This window comes from Euwallacea fornicatus, chromosome 31 (assembly GCF_040115645.1).
Source record: "Euwallacea fornicatus isolate EFF26 chromosome 31, ASM4011564v1, whole genome shotgun sequence".
NCBI classification, from domain to species: domain Eukaryota; kingdom Metazoa; phylum Arthropoda; class Insecta; order Coleoptera; family Curculionidae; genus Euwallacea; species Euwallacea fornicatus.
The window spans coordinates 1,855,914-1,871,789 of record NC_089571.1 but is presented as its reverse complement, the minus strand read 5'-3'; the positions used below and the strand labels follow the sequence as shown (position 1 = coordinate 1,871,789).

Sequence of the window (15,876 nt, the reverse complement as noted above, 5' to 3'; positions counted from 1 at the left end):
TGATATTGTATATGACATCCGCCTTTTAGTACCAGTGGGTTCCTATTGTGCGCACACATGCCCATTGTCTTTAGGTGTCTAAAAGAGGACGTTTGAAACGTGACGCCAAATTACAATCTTCGCTTAAGGAAATGCATGTAAATTGATACAATCTAGAAATAGCTATTTCAGGTTCCAGTCAATTGGACACCCAAAAGGTCAAGATATCTTGTTTTCAATTCAAACTTTTCCCACAAACAGAACTTTATTTGCAGAAGTTGCATCTTGACAATCTCGGCAATTTGGCCTGCATCTCGTTGGGCATTTACTATTTTGAAACGGATTTAGGTAAAAGCTTTCAACGCCATTTCGTGCCGACCTCAAAGCTATATATAGAGATTTGATTAGTGTTAAAGCTTTGAGGTGAGCTTTAGGTTAAAGTGAGAGCGGTTTCGGAGCCGTTTGAATGTGTCCCTGGCCATTAGCGAGAAACAAATTTTTAAATTTAATAAAAGACACTCGATGAGGACAATTCGCCTCCGGCGCCGTTAGTTAGGAACGATTTCATCGTAAGGCATCCCAGGTTGACTTGGGGGCAGGTACCTGCGCACTTGACGCGTCTCTGACCAAAAGTCGCGAACTCGAGAGTTCGGAAAGTTCGAAGATTTGCTTTGATCGGTCGATTTGGTTCTCTTCCATTAAACCACAGATCAAATTTTTGACGTGATCGGGATCGCGGAAAAACGTATTTGGCAGTTTTCGAATTATCAGCAGAAAAAGCACAGGGTGTGGTAGCTTTGCCGGGAACAAATTCGGGATCTACATGGCGTTTGATCGTCAGCAAAATTGCTTAAGCACATCAATTTTTACTTCACCATATGTGCTTTTTGGTAGTATTCCCATGCTGCGAACGGTAGCCCCTTGGCTAGGGCGACGGTTAGCATTAAAAGTTTAAGTGGAAAGGCGATTCGAGTGATAAATTATTTTAAAGATCTTTTAAACCTGACTTTATCCGACGTATTACTTTCCATTGTAGGGCAAAATGATGTTAAAATAAATTGTTTTCATACTTTACCGTTGTTTACTTACTTGTAATTGGTTTTACCGAAAATTTCCGATATACACTCACCTTCACATGAAATGCACCACCCAGTAATAATAATAATAATTAAGTCTTGTGACTTTGGCAAAACGATGCTTCATAACGGAGTATTATAATGGAGTTGTAAGTATTTTTTGTTGTCGCAAAATACGAATACAAATTTGCAGTATTTAAGTTAATTCACTTTAATGTAAAGCTCGTAGCAGAAATAAGCTTCTGAAAATTCCCAGTAAATTCACAAAGTATTAATTAAATCGTTCGAAAACTTGTCCAGCCAAAAACAAAAGGTGGATCCGCTACAATGTACTTTAAATTTTAGAAAAACTTTATATCTGTATGAATTTTCTGTAAAATTAAAGATATACTGTAATCAAACCACCATTTGATTTCAACTAGGCAAGTGCTCAAACGATCCATTCAATACTTCCTAAATTTATTGAGAATTTTCAAAAGCTCATTCTTACTTCGATTTTTACTTTAAATTGAATTAACTTAAAAACTACAAACCTGTTTTCATACTTTGCAATAATAAAAAGCATTTATAATTACTGACAGAATTAATGTCCGTAACAAATATAGGATATTCCATTAAAAACTAGGTTTTTTAGTCACGCCACAGCATTCTGCGTCACTCTGTAACTTCAAAAACATTAAAAAATATTAATATGTAAAAATTCACGAAAAATTGAATAACTTTCATATTAAACTTTTTTTTAACCTTGTGCTTTTTGAGATAAAATTGCGGACCATCTTACGTTGACCGCCCTGTAAAACCAACTTCTACCCTCGAATCGCCAAATCAAAGCAGAATCGCCAACATTAAAAGTGAACGATCACACAAATGAACCGAAAAGCATTGCAAAACACATACATAGGCGTAGCGATCGGGAAAAAACTGAAATTCACTGAATATGAAAATAGAAATTATCAAGAGCACAAAGCATTTTCAGTCACTGACGTAGGAAAATAAACGAATTAGTGCAAAAATTGCAACAAAAATGTACAAGCCCCTCCACATGCCATTTTTAGTTTATACCACAATTCATGTAACTTTTATTCACGTCACTAAATATCAAACAACTGAGAATCGCCCTATGTAAAATTGCAAGTTCTATAAATTCAATATGCTAGAAAAGGATAAAGATACATTCGAGTGTCTAAACCCGCCACCATTTTGGTGCATGATTGTAGTTTAATTTGCTGACGTTTGCCGGTTGACTTGACAGCTGACGTTCTGAAAACGTCAACTTTCGTTGACATTTGTCGTTTTTGGCGTTTTAAATACTTTTTCTCTTTGTTTATCAACTTTTTGCGCTAAAAATCTATTTTTTGGGGCGCCGAAATAGTGCACCTGGTTGTGTATCGTCGGTGATGTTATTGTTGGTCGGTGTCATGTCCAAGTTCTCAAACGGTCGACGTAAGGAGCTTGAACCTGACAAATTCCTGCAACATATTAATTTCGAAAAGATGTGGCATGAGTGCTGATATGAAGCTTGTTACGTGAATGAAAAGCTCGTGATTTGTACTACAAATACCGAGGGCGAATGTTACAGAAAAACTAAACATCACGTGCAAACAACACAACAGACTTCACTAACACTCGTTACAAACATAAGGCGTCCGACCAATTAGTACACGAACGTACACACACGACAAGCGCAATTGGGAAAATTAAAATAAAATATTCAGACGAAATGAAATGAAAATTGTCACAACCGAGCCATTCTAAGCCCTATTTGCCCTACAAGACAACTAAGAAAATCCCCCTTCCTTTCCCCTCCAACCGCTCTATTGGAGAGTCTCGAAACTTCATTTTTATCTTTTCTTTTCTTTGCATTTTATGAATGATTATTTATGTATAGTCGTAATTGCTTTTGTCCCTAGGGCAGAAAAACCAAACGGTGTAGGGCCTTTTTCTCTGAAAATAATTTCAAGTTTATAAATTCGCAATTTGGTCGTTCGTATTAGAGGATTTTTAGGCTCGTTCCAAGGGAAGGAATCCCTAAATTGTCAGACGAGTTGTTCTCAAATTTTCCTGATTTGAATCGTTTTATATACAAATTTCCCAGGCACGTCGCGTTCTGAAATTCTCATTTTTTCGGATCAAATTTCATTGCTTCAATTTTTCCGGGACATAAATAAATGAGTGCGAATATATTCCAAGGGGCGATTGCTTCCATCGGGACAAGACAAACAATGTGTGTTAATGTACACTTCTTAGACCGTTAAGCCTGAAAATTGCTGATGATTTGACTCAAATTTTGAAGCCAGTATAAAATGTCGCCCTAATTAGTGCTGAAAATCTACAGAGGGATGGTTGATTTGTGGTCAGTTTACTACAGCTATCATTTAGCGTCACAAATCCCCTAAAATATCCTAACATGCGCTTAGGCCAAATGGGAACTAAATATATTCCTATTAGATATATCCTTAATATATCTACAGTGTGACCAATAAAGTCCTCATAATACGGGAAGTTCTTCTACTTGTGAGTTTCGATCAATTTTGACTTTGCCTTCGGGCTGTGCCTCAGAAATGTCGAGAAACGACCAACGACTGCCTAAAGCTGTCAAGTGTCATTCCTTTCAAAAACTTTCAAAGTTTACCATCATTTCTCAAAATTTTGAAAAATCGCAAAGGAAAAAATTTCTTATTTTCTGTCCGCAAGTCAATTTTGATCTTTCTCGGTCGATTTTCAATACAATTTTTGTGTATTCCTGTAATTCTGAAGTATTCAAATCGGTCAGCAAAAATAATTTCACTCTGATGTTTGTTTATATCTAATTTTGTGTCAATAAATTTAATAAAAATACCAGAATAAGGTAACCTAAACATTTTCTCTCTTGACTGGATCAACATTGCATCAAGGCATACCCAGTTTTTTAATCAATTTTACATTTTCTCTACAAAGATGAATTTAATACAATTTTAACTAATGAGTGCTCACTCGGGCAATTACTTTAATACACAGTGATCCTTCTTACAAGGTTGTTGATCAAGTTGAACACTTCAGAAATGCAGGAGTACAAAAACATTTTTAAAAATGAAAATCCTCCGAGAAAGTTGAGAATTGGCGTGTGTTTAGAGAATTAAAAAAAATTTTACTTCGCAATTTTTCAAAATTTTGAAAAATAATGGTGGATTTTGAAGGTTTTTGAAAAAAGTGCCAATTTGACAGCTGTAGACAGTCAGCTGTCTTTCGCTTTCTATTTTAGTATTTATTAAGCAGAACCCAAAGGCAAAGCCAAATTTACCCTAATTCATAGGAAAAATCATTTCCTATATGATGCAGCCTCTATGGCTCGCAGTGTGTATATAATAATCCATATGAGATGAAAACGCGAGTGATTTTCTAATTTTGACGCCCGGTATCTTACAATCGAATTGTAGCGAGTGAACGAAGACCAAGACCAGGAGTAAATCGGTCTTAGTCTCGCAAAATGAAACACGGTCTTAGCCTTGTCGAGTGAGCCCTGGTCTCGATTTTCCTCCAAAAATTCTCTATTTCACAGCGACTTCAGAAAAGTTAGTATCAAGGAAAACGCTTGTGCCCGTCAATTTTTCTTTTCAGCTCGTATTTTTTGCACGAATTTTTGCCCGAGTCAGTTTTCATTTATACCGGGTGATCCGAAAACAAACCATAATAAATCACGTGGGAAATTTTTTTTATTGGTTTAATACAGGTTTGCATAACGGGCGATTGGGTCCCCTTCTCACGTCCCCCCGTTAAAATTTTAATCTATGTAGTTCACGTAGGCCACATAGCGCACATGTAGAACTAGAGCAACCATTATTGTTAGTGGTGTTATTTGTTAAAAGAATTAGGAAATGAGGTATCTACACCTGCTATCATTACGTACCTAGTTGCGAAATGAAACCTAGCTTAATTGCGCGTTTACGGGTTTACTTACAAAAACTCACTTCGCAGGTCGAAACTTGCAAAAGTTAATCTCACTTTTCGCTGCTGGAATTTATTTCCAGAACGTTTCTCTCAGATCTAAAATACCTGGAAGGATTTAGCAACAGTCGTATTTTTTTGTCGGTCGTTGAAGTAGCACTTCACTCCCTTACTGTGACATGGGAGAAATTATTATAGCACTCCGAGTCGATTTAAAATGCTTGAGAAATTTTTCGAACGCTCCAAATTAGACCATAGAGATTCTGCAACGTTGAAATCTCCACAAAAGTGCCCAGGCCCTCCAAAAACCATTAATTTTGAGTTTTAATCCAAGTTCCGTTTGTACACGTTGACCCAAAAAAATATTGTGGTAACGTCGGTGAGACGTCATTCCGCGTAATTCTGTGTCAAGTTTATTCGCATTCATTCCCTGCTATTGCACAAGAGCGTCATTACACAAGTACTAGAGCTACTTATTCAATAATGCTAAAAATTTTGAAAATGAAAGACTTGTAGACACTTGCCATCGAGCTTTATGGTACCTGCAATCTTTTGAGAAATGCAAGACTTGCAAGGTTAGTCCTGTCCATAGAGAGTCTTGGCCTTGCTGACGCACGTCTGGTCTTGATCTTAGTATTGCCTTTTATGCGTCACCGAGACCAAGACTTTTGTTCATCACTGCAAACGAAATATTTCCTATCGGTTTTACTTAAGTTGATTATGAAAATGGATGGAAATGACAAAAATAAAAAGCCCTTTTGCCTTACACTGATCTGTAAGGAATCACTGCCAATTCAGTTGAAAATTTTTTTGGGCATTATTTGTTCATTCGCACCACCGACGGAAGGTTCCGGATGCGGTGGGGCACTGTGATTACGCGCAAAACGGAACGAGGTATAGAGTCGGTTGAATCGGAAAAATTCATTTTTGCGCAGGTCCTAAAGGGCGCTTGTCACTACCCACCGCCTCGACATATTTGGTTATATTTTCTTATAAGTCCGGGGGACCAAATTCTGTTCGATGTAACGAAAGAAAATCTATTTTTATTGAAAAATTGCATTCTCGTTTGATCCCGATATCTCCCTTCGTTTCTAAGATTCTCACCCATAAGCTAATTCGCGTCGCGCCGTTTAAAATCCTCAATTAATTTGGAAAAAATTTAATTAATTAAAAAACGAATCTTTCAATCATTAAAAAATGAAAAGCCAGTGACAAGGGGAAAATAAATCTTACGATACAACTCATTTGAGCGAAAACACTGACCATATCGCGCATCTTACCAAGAGGAAAATCGTCGCACCTTGACATTTTTACGTTTAAACCACAGTTTTTTACTTAAAATGGGCAACTGACTAGAAAATAGTCTGATTACTTTGACGAGCTAAAGTAACCGTAGCTAAGTAACGCGCCGCCATGCTGGTGGGTACGGCCACCATCGTTCGTGAGGATTTGAAATGGTACGACATTAATTAGCTCATAAAAATCTCGAAGACGAGGAGACGTATGGAAATTAACCGAAAACACCTTTTCTGAGCCAAATAGAGTCAGAATTAACAAAATTTGACCTTAATCGCACTCATAAAAAAAAAATGACTAAATATACCGAAAGAGCGGGTTGCACCAACGCCCCGTAGGAGTGATGTAAAAATTAGATCAACATTCTTGCTTGGCATTCTTGCAACACCTCGAAGTATGTCAATTTTGGCGTTGATGCCATGAAAACGCAAAAGTCCATCGGGGAACTTTAAACCGAAATCCCCAACGGAACTTAAAAGTGCCCTCGTGGCCCTCCTCCCCCCGTGACGCGCCCCTCGCACGTGACATAAAATTCCTTGTGTTGAACGCGACCCCCAATTTATTTTGGCATTTTTGAATCTCTCGTCACATTTTTGGGTCAGTTTATGTGACGTGTCCTGAAAATTTGAAAATTTTGACAGCCACAGCTGTGACTGACCACTGTCACATGCGGAAGGACCGATTATGCGGGAGAGGGCACTGAGGCCAGTTTTAGTTTTAAATTGAAGCAGGGTTCCCGCTCGGGCCACTTTTCCAATGCCAAAAGTAAGGAAATTAAAGAAAGGGGGGCGGGGTTGTGCGGTAAGTTGCTACTAGGACATCCTATACCCCCCAAACACCAACTTCCGGATATTTCGTATGTATTTGTGCCATCACGGTCGCCACCAACCGAGCCACGAGCTTTAAGTCTTTCTAAAATCTATAGAGGTTTTATGTTTTTTTTTTTTTTTACAGAAGTTTACGCATTTCGCTTTTTTACTTCGATCCTCGATATCTTCGAAATTGGTGGAGCGCCCTGCCTCAAAAATTCCACTAAATTAATCATCTCGATGACCCTTATATTCTCGAGTCACTGAGGTTGGAACGTCTCTTTATCTCTCTGAGATGCAACGGCACTTAATTTGCTTATTCAGCCGTTCGGAAAGCCACCTCTACTGCCGGCCTTACCGCACGGCTTCAAGAGACGAAGGCGGAAATTTTCAGGTCGAAAATTGCTGTTTTTTAGGGCTACACCTTCATTATGAAGCTGGGCGAGGGCCCGATTTTCAATATTTTGTCGTAACTCGTCGGGTGCTCCTTATTGAGGCAAAAACTGAATTACCGCACGAGTAAATTACAAACGTTGAGGGGACTCGTCGGCTCTCTACGGCACGGCTGGAATTTCACAGGTATAAGTGAACTCTTCGAGAACCATTTTCACTGAGACATCGATATTTGCTTAAGGTGCTCTTCATCGCGAGAGGACACCTGCCGGAGGTGAACGCGAGATTTAGATCTCGGGAACATGAACAATATCAGAAAAAACTCCTACGAGGGGCACGGCAGCTTTGTCTGGAATGTATGCGTTATTGCCTGAAAAAATGGCAGAAGCCCCGATTGGTTTATTTACGTGAAAAATACGCTTTGGACACAAATTAGCAGCAAATTCCATAAAACAGCTCTTTGTGAATTTTTGCATCGTGCCCAACTCCAATGTGGAATGCATTTTAATCAGTTTTTGAACAATGCGCCTAAGCATTTCTAGGAAATATTAAAAGGACAGTAATTGCACTGTAGTCGAATTAGTCGTTTTCCTCCATTGTTATGACGTTTGTTCGTTTACTTATTTGTTTAAAACTTGCACGTAATTGTTCCTCACTTGACGCGAGAATTCCGGGCTTCCTCGTGGTTCGAGAGGGAAAACTGTCCCTCGCCCTCGGGCCTACGCCCGTCCCTACGAGGCCCTTTTAAGCCTCGAAAATACAACTCATTCAGAGTCGGTTCATTCAAGCTAAAGGAGAACACGATATTACTTGCCCACTGGGGCCGCCTATAACAACAAAAACAAGTTCTTAATGTTGACATTTTATTTAACAGTGTGTTAATAAATATTTCGCGTGTAGGCGGAAGACCTCGTTTTATATTCTTGCCTGGATTTCAATAAAACTTCAATTAAAATCCTTTTCTATACGTTTAGAATTTTCAACTAAAATGAAACAAAAAGATGGACTAACCTTCAGCAACCTGATTTCCGCTGTCCACTATAGCCCTTTTCGAATCTCTGATGCATGTTTCCGTTTCCTCGTGCGCTCGTACAACCAAATTCACTTGCCAAAAAAAAAAAAAAAAAAGAACCTTTTTTGATCACCGGAAATGCTACGACACTGGCTTAATTGCGGGTACTATACCGGGTGTCGCAAAACCGAAAACATCGCTGCTTTCAAAAGTTTGCGCGAGAAAAAGTATTATTGCAGTGTCGCGTTTTGGGGGTTGGGTTCTTTAAGTGGTTTCGATTGGGAAATGTGGGAAATTACCGGATGTCGGGCTACATTTTCTGCGATTTTCCGAATAAGAAAAACAGGTGGAGATCGCGGATCGCGTGCGATATCGGCGAAAGCCGAGAGCGACGTTACCGTTGGCGGGTAGCGGTCGGAATAAACGGTAACAATCGCTGCAGGTTTGGGTTGCGTGGATGGGACGCTGCGTTGCCGTCTCGGAGTGTTCAGCGCAAATTTTTTGAAAAAGCTTATTGGTTATACCGGGTGTCCGTTTAACAGTCTCCCGTGAGGTCATTTGTGGTTTCACGGAAAAATCGATTGCGGCGAGGTGCAGTACGTGAGGCCAGTGAACGTAAATTCAAACATTAGCGACAACCCTAGAGGGTGTCCCAATAAAGGCAAGGGGTCATAAATTGTTCGTTTGCTTTTTTAATGGAACTACCTGCATTTTTCCAAGAGACAGAATCCTCCCTCGAATCCGCGTTAGTTCCTACATTTTTTTTACACTGAAATTCAGCAAGTGACAACGTTTTAAGAGAAATTTTAGACATTTGCAGCGCCTAATAAAAATATTAACGTCGCACTTAAGTTAGATTTTGATCATTTTATGGCAGATTCTCACATAAAATCAGTTTAGCAGGCACGAATACTTATTCAGCCAAAAATGCGTACAGGGTGTTCGCAAAAAAAATTTTTTTTTCACTTTTTTAGCGTCAACTTCGTTGATTTTTTTCCAACCGAATGGCGTGTTTTCCGCGACGGAGGACGAAAGGAAATCCAATTTTCTTCATTTTGGCATCAAATAATGTCACATTAATCTCAAATGTTAACGGAGTTATTCGTCTTTTCAGGAAGACCTGCATTCATAAGCGCCCGAGTGTTGACGCGTTCGCGATGGTCCCCATGCCACGGATGGAGCTTGTTGGTTTTTAAACGTTGTGCAACTGATGACTTTCTCATTCGCAGTTCCCGGTAGATTTTTTCATTCGCCGATCCTCGGATTTTCCACCACTGTGGTAAAGTGATGTCGAGTTCATCTCTTTTTCGTGCGATCTTCTTTTGGACTTTCCAGACTTCTTAAACCGAAGTATCCTCTATGAGGACATCGTCGGTTTGTAGAGAAATGCGAAACGCTAACAAAAACGATTTTTATACCATGAACCAATTACATAGGTCATACTGGTAAGTTCTTGTCGAGTTTACTTCAATTTGATGGCCAATTTTAAAAGAAGACAGATTGCAATTGCAAACGAATAATGAATAATTCCGTTAAGAAAAATACGACGTTATTCTATACCAAAATTAGGAAAATTAAGTTTTCCTTCATCCTACATCACCAAAATCTTGTCATTATATTTAAAAAAATCAAGAAAATTGCAGTTGACTAATTGAAAATGAGAGTTGCCATTGTGGCACCCTTACTAGCCCCCTAACTTAGGCTAAATGGGATATTAATTTTTTTATTAGGCGCTTTTATATTAATATATATTTTTTGTTAGATCTTCGCAGCTTCGAGTCACTGCATTCCAAGATAAAAAAAAAAAAACGTCTATAAACCAACACGAGCAGAGAACATTCCATCGCATAAAAAAAATTCAGGTGGTCCCGTTTGTTATATAAAAAAAAAATCACTTTGTGATGCGCCGCTTCTTCGAAACACCCTATAGCGTCGCCACTAATTTTAAAATTCGCCTTCACAGCCTCATGCACATCCTCACAAACGAATTTTATTAATCACAAATAAACCTGTGGGAGTCAAAGGGGCCGTTAACTGCACGTCCTGTAGCCCTTAAAAGGAAAGTCTGGAACGCTCAGCATCGAGAGAAGACGAGAGAGATGACACGACTTAAATTATCTGATGAGCTTACACTGTGAAGCTTTTCAACGGGCTTAAACAAGGCGAAATGGCTGGGACTTCCTATCTATTAGATTTAAATGACCGACTCTACGTGATATATCGTTTAGTACATAATAATAATAATAATAATGTAATGAGTAGATAACGATGGTGAGATTTTCAACATTGGCAAGCAATCGAAAATTCGGAGGAAGAGGCCTAATATCAAGTTACAGATATTCTACATTAGGGGAATATCACTAAAGTTCATATGAATGTAACTCCGATCCGTTTTCCGAATGTTGCTTCTTCACTAGTTAAGACTTGAGGTCCCCTGCTAAGACAGCTGCCTTTTGCGCTCCGCCTCGATCCATTTACTCCCAGTGATAGGATATTTTTTATAGCAGATGGGGTGGATGTGTTAAGCAATAATCTGTGACCATTACGTGGAGGGTGCAAATTATTTTCCCGGTAATTCCTTGTTTCCTTCCATCGCTGTTTTCTAATTAAAATTGCCCCCCCCCCCCCTACCCAATTTTTTGCCGATTTTCAACCTGGTTTCGAAAAATTTAACTCCTTGTCATGAATTTTTTCCTTCCTCGCTCTTAACCTTCATTAGCGTCTCTAACTACTTTCCGAATGCCTCCCACTGGCCCCATGATATTAATTAGAGCCTCATACAAGTTTGTTGAAGTTTTCCATAGAGATGTTACTAAATTCTGTTCTCAGATAGGGGAATTTTTGATAACTGAGGATCGTGTATTTCGGATTGTGAGAATATACATCAAATCTATACCTGGGTTGTTATTAAGGAGAATAATTTCCATAGTTTCCAATGGCAATGGCAGTCGTCTCAAAAGTTTCTGCCCTTTTAATCTGCTTTCTAAGTTGGTTTTTGAAGTATTTTTTCAGAACGAAACTGCGACGTTAATGCTGTATCTCTATGACGTGATTCTATTATATCTGTGTGAAATTCACAAAATTATTCTAGTGCAACATTAAGTTCACGAAAATTAGTGCTATAAAAACCTTCATGGAAGGTTCGTTACTTCAATTTTCTCTGCGTCCACTTCAACTTATTTACTTTATTAGTTTTCCAAAGTTTTGCCTCAATTCATAAAAAATCTAATTAAATATTCATAATCGAGCCATTTGCGTATACCCCGAACCAAATAACAGAAACATGCCCTTCAGGGCAGCTTCGACCACGGCACAATCGTGACGACTTAGGTCCCCTCGCTCAAAATTTCAATTTTCAATCTGTTTCAAAAATCGTGAAAAATTCTGGTTATTTTAGATTAAGAACTGTATAATTTCCATTTTGGGGTCGTTCCAGTTCTTCCAAAATTTCTAAACGTTTCTGCTTAGGTCGGGTCACTCTCTGTCTGATCGTTAGTTAATACTTTTCAAGGGAAAAATCAGCAATGAAGGGTTTTAACTCACAGTGGTGCAACAGACCTTAGATTTCCTCTGCGAAGTTGATGGGGAGATGATTCATTCGAGTAGTATCTTCAAAATGCACATAGTAAGGGATTCTCAAATGAAAGCGGCTATTAACGATCGTTAACGGACGGCTAGCGTTAAGGCCACTAGGTTAAAAAAAATTAACAGTTGATTAACCGTTAAAATTTTTTTTCATTATAGCATATGTGCAAGTTCATTCTAGTAGACCTTTTCGAATATTCCTCTGGAACTGTGAAATGTTGCTAGGTAATCTCTTACTGTCATTTAATTAAACTTTGGTGTGATAATCAAAAGTTTTCAAGACACACCTAGGCTGTTAGGTAGAAGCTGTATTTTCTCGATGTAATAATAGATTTTTTTACATGTCGGGTGTGGTGCAATGAAAAAATGTTAACGATACATATCTGATACATAAACAACGTACTTCTTCTGATTAAAAACCTCGCATACGCCTCGATATACAAATTTTAACCCCATACGTTATTTACTCCTTGACGGTTTTGTAACGATAATAACTACGTATTTCACCCTTCAAATTTAGACGACTAATTTGACTCAAACAATGAGGTTGTCATATCTCCTTCCCTTTGCCGAGTTAAAAGGTTTATAATTATAATAAAATAATTTCTTAAAGTACTTCAAATCAATTACGCGCGCTTTTAAAAAATTGCCCAATTTAATGACGTTATCTCATGTGTTAATGACGTTATCTCATGTGTTAATGACGTTATCTCATGTGTTAATGACATTATCTCATGTTTTAATGACATTATCTCATGTGTTAATGACATTATCTCAATGACATATTCTCACCAACTCTCTTAAACCAATTGGAAGCTTCTCTATTTTCATAATAAAAGAGAATTTATTTTTATTGAGTTTTCGTATTTAAACAAACTGGAACATGTTACAGTGCGGCAAAAGTCAATTGTAGCAATTAATATTTGGCAATTTTCTTCCCTTATTAAATTAAATTATTACTTTATCACGTAAACGTTACGACTTCCGATTAACTTAAGAGAGTTTTGGAGAATTCAGAAAATGTCGTTGAACTGGGTAGTTTTCGAAGGGCACTCGTAATCTCTTCATTCTCTATTTCTATCTGAAAAAATCAAACCCTTTTGTGAAATTTAGAAAAATTTAGCTTTCAACATCTTTTTCGACAACCTGAACCTCCGTGCTATTCCCAGCTTTACATCACTTTCTCCAAGTTAAAGTCGCACCATTGTGTTCGCAATGCGCTTCAATGCGGTCCTGGGTGCCGGAACAGGCTTCAGCACCTTGGGGGTTAATTGCTAGAAGTGAAATTTTTAATTCACTCATCCGATTCAGGTTTCGTAAAAAAATTAAGTAATTTTTGTTCGGCGACGAATGGTCCTCAGCGACAAGAGCTGAACCACCTCGAGGTGGTTTCTATTTTGAAAAAAACCGTCGACGGATTACGCCTGGTGTGCACTCAATATCCTGTTCCTATTGGGTTAATTAATACATCTCACCGTCCTGACGCGTTTCAGTTCAGAGTAAGTCTTTATTTTCCAAAAAACAACCATTAAACTTTCCTTCGCCACATTGTCAGAATCAGTGGTCAAACTTAACGAAACAAGGGTAATTAAAGTAAGCCTGAACTTCGCTACCTCCCGGAAAAGGACAACCAATTTAGATAGACACGTGTGCATAATTCAAGACAAAATTAAACTGAATTAATTGGACGCAAATAGCGATAACATCAACATGAAATATTAAATTGAACAAAAAACTAACTAATTCATAGCAAGACAACCGGCCGGTACAATCGCCGCCAGTGGTAAGTTCAACCATAGTGAGGCAAATTTACATCCGTGTGCTAAGCGAAGGAGCGATATTCCTTGTAAAATTACTATTTACAAAACTGTGTTCTATCCTCGAATGCAGGAAAAATGTGGATAAGTGCTGTCGATTATATGTTTGTTTCAACAAGGCGGTAAACCATTTTCGAGCCGTAGGGAACTGTTAGAATTATGCTAAACGTGAAGTTCAGAATTTCTTACTGTGCTCCCGACAATTCGAAATTTCTTACCATATTCCTGACGATTCGAAATTGGTTTTTTTACTTCCTTGGAACGAATCGAATATTCGCTCAGAAGGCGCGAAGGTCGCTGATGTGCGACATTACGGATTAGACCTCGACATGGTTCAAAATACAGAAAACTTTACCAGATCATTATTCGCTCTGCAGGAACGGGAGACCAGCGAAACAAAGTCCAGCAACTCTTCGTAATTAAAGAATCTGATTCAAGCAGAAAGCAGAACTGATTAATTATTGGAATCTGAAATCTAACGATCTTTCCGCGTTGGTCTAAGGCAACAGCGCGTAAAACGAATAGCGTGGTAGTTTCCGAGACAAACAGCACCGGGCACGGTCGGCCAACACAAAAGGGCCGTACACCTACTAACCATCTCATTCAGTTGCGTAAATAACAGGGTATAAAATTTACATATCTCTTCCTACATGGAATCACTTTATTACAGGCATACCGTGGAACACGACCAGCCACTTACGTCAAACGGAATATAAATTGAAATGAAAACTCCTAAAGGAACGCACATACCTACGTGCCAAAGTGAAATGCCTACGCACGGTGAAGAATGGGAGCTTTTAGGTGGTAATCAAACAAATTAAAAATATCCGCAAATGCAATAATTGCATTTTAACAACCCATTAGGCCGCACATACAAGCTGTTACAGCCACAATGTACGACGAAGCAGGAATTCCTATCAAAAACACAGCACCCGGAAAAGACAATGTAAAAAGTGAAATTGTGAAGAGCTCCGCTTCAGAAACTCACGAACGAATAGAGTGAATGACGGCTTAAATGGCGCAGTCGATATTAAGAGAAACTGAATTGTCTCGGGAACACAATATTTATTTCGAAAAAAAAAAAGACGTGGCGAAATTGATTGAATAACAGCTGTGGCGGTTAATAATGTCGACTTTTCTGCAAAATTTAACCGTTTATTCCTACAACAAACTCAATTACGTTAACAGTCGTTGGTACCAACCTTTCCCCACATTTCCGCCAAAAAATCGACCCCGTGCCAAAAGCATTTTTTGGTTCTCGGGGGCCGACCGATCATCGAGCCAAATTTCCACTTCTTCGTGAGAAGGAATTGCTGCCGTGAAGGTGCGTGTCGCATTGATCGGAATAAGCGATTGTCCGAAGGGGTTAAATCCGGGGAGTGTGGCGGCCCGGCGGTAGGACGTCCCATTTAACACCATTTCGGCTATGGCTGCATCCACCTCTGTAATGGATTGAACTTAAGTTTCTTCCGTTAACCGGTTCGACAAGCCATTCTCATCTAGTTTCGTTTAGCTGATTGAAATTTGCTTCGAAATGTCAAATTAAGTAAAAAACAATTGCTAAATCAATGCCGAGTTCGTAAATTTAACTTGACAAGTCTTGCATCGTTTTTCCGTAACCGTATCATTTAAGCTGTGGCATTTAAAGCGCACGTGAAATTCAATAAATATTTATTATTACTTAACAGCGGCATACCTGAGTAAAATATTAACTTATGCACCGTCGGAACGCTCAAATAAATTTAATTTCAGTTTATTGTTTTTGCTAAAATAAACGTTATGCCACTGAGGCGAGTTAGTTCGTTCGATGCGGACTGCACAATTTAAGCTGCGAGCCACTGTACTAACGCAGTCGAACAAATGTATTATACAATTTGAGGAGCATGGTAAACAGGAATAACGATACCTATCGCAAAAAATTGACTGGAGCATACACAAGTGCAGAACTGGTTATGACATTACTACCCACCCGTACTGAGGTAAAG

General features: G+C 38.6%; 1 protein-coding gene across 1 annotated transcript in view; it reads right to left on the bottom strand.

Annotated features, from left to right (window-relative positions):
* LOC136348066 (cilia- and flagella-associated protein 337-like) overlaps positions 1 to 8,922 on the bottom strand; it is a 78,570-nt gene extending 69,648 nt beyond the window's left edge. The window contains exon 1 of the mRNA XM_066298612.1: positions 8,489 to 8,922. The gene's annotated coding sequence lies outside the window, so the exon portion shown is untranslated. The remainder of the gene's footprint in view (positions 1 to 8,488) is intronic.
* Between the last annotated feature and the right edge of the window lie 6,954 nt (positions 8,923 to 15,876).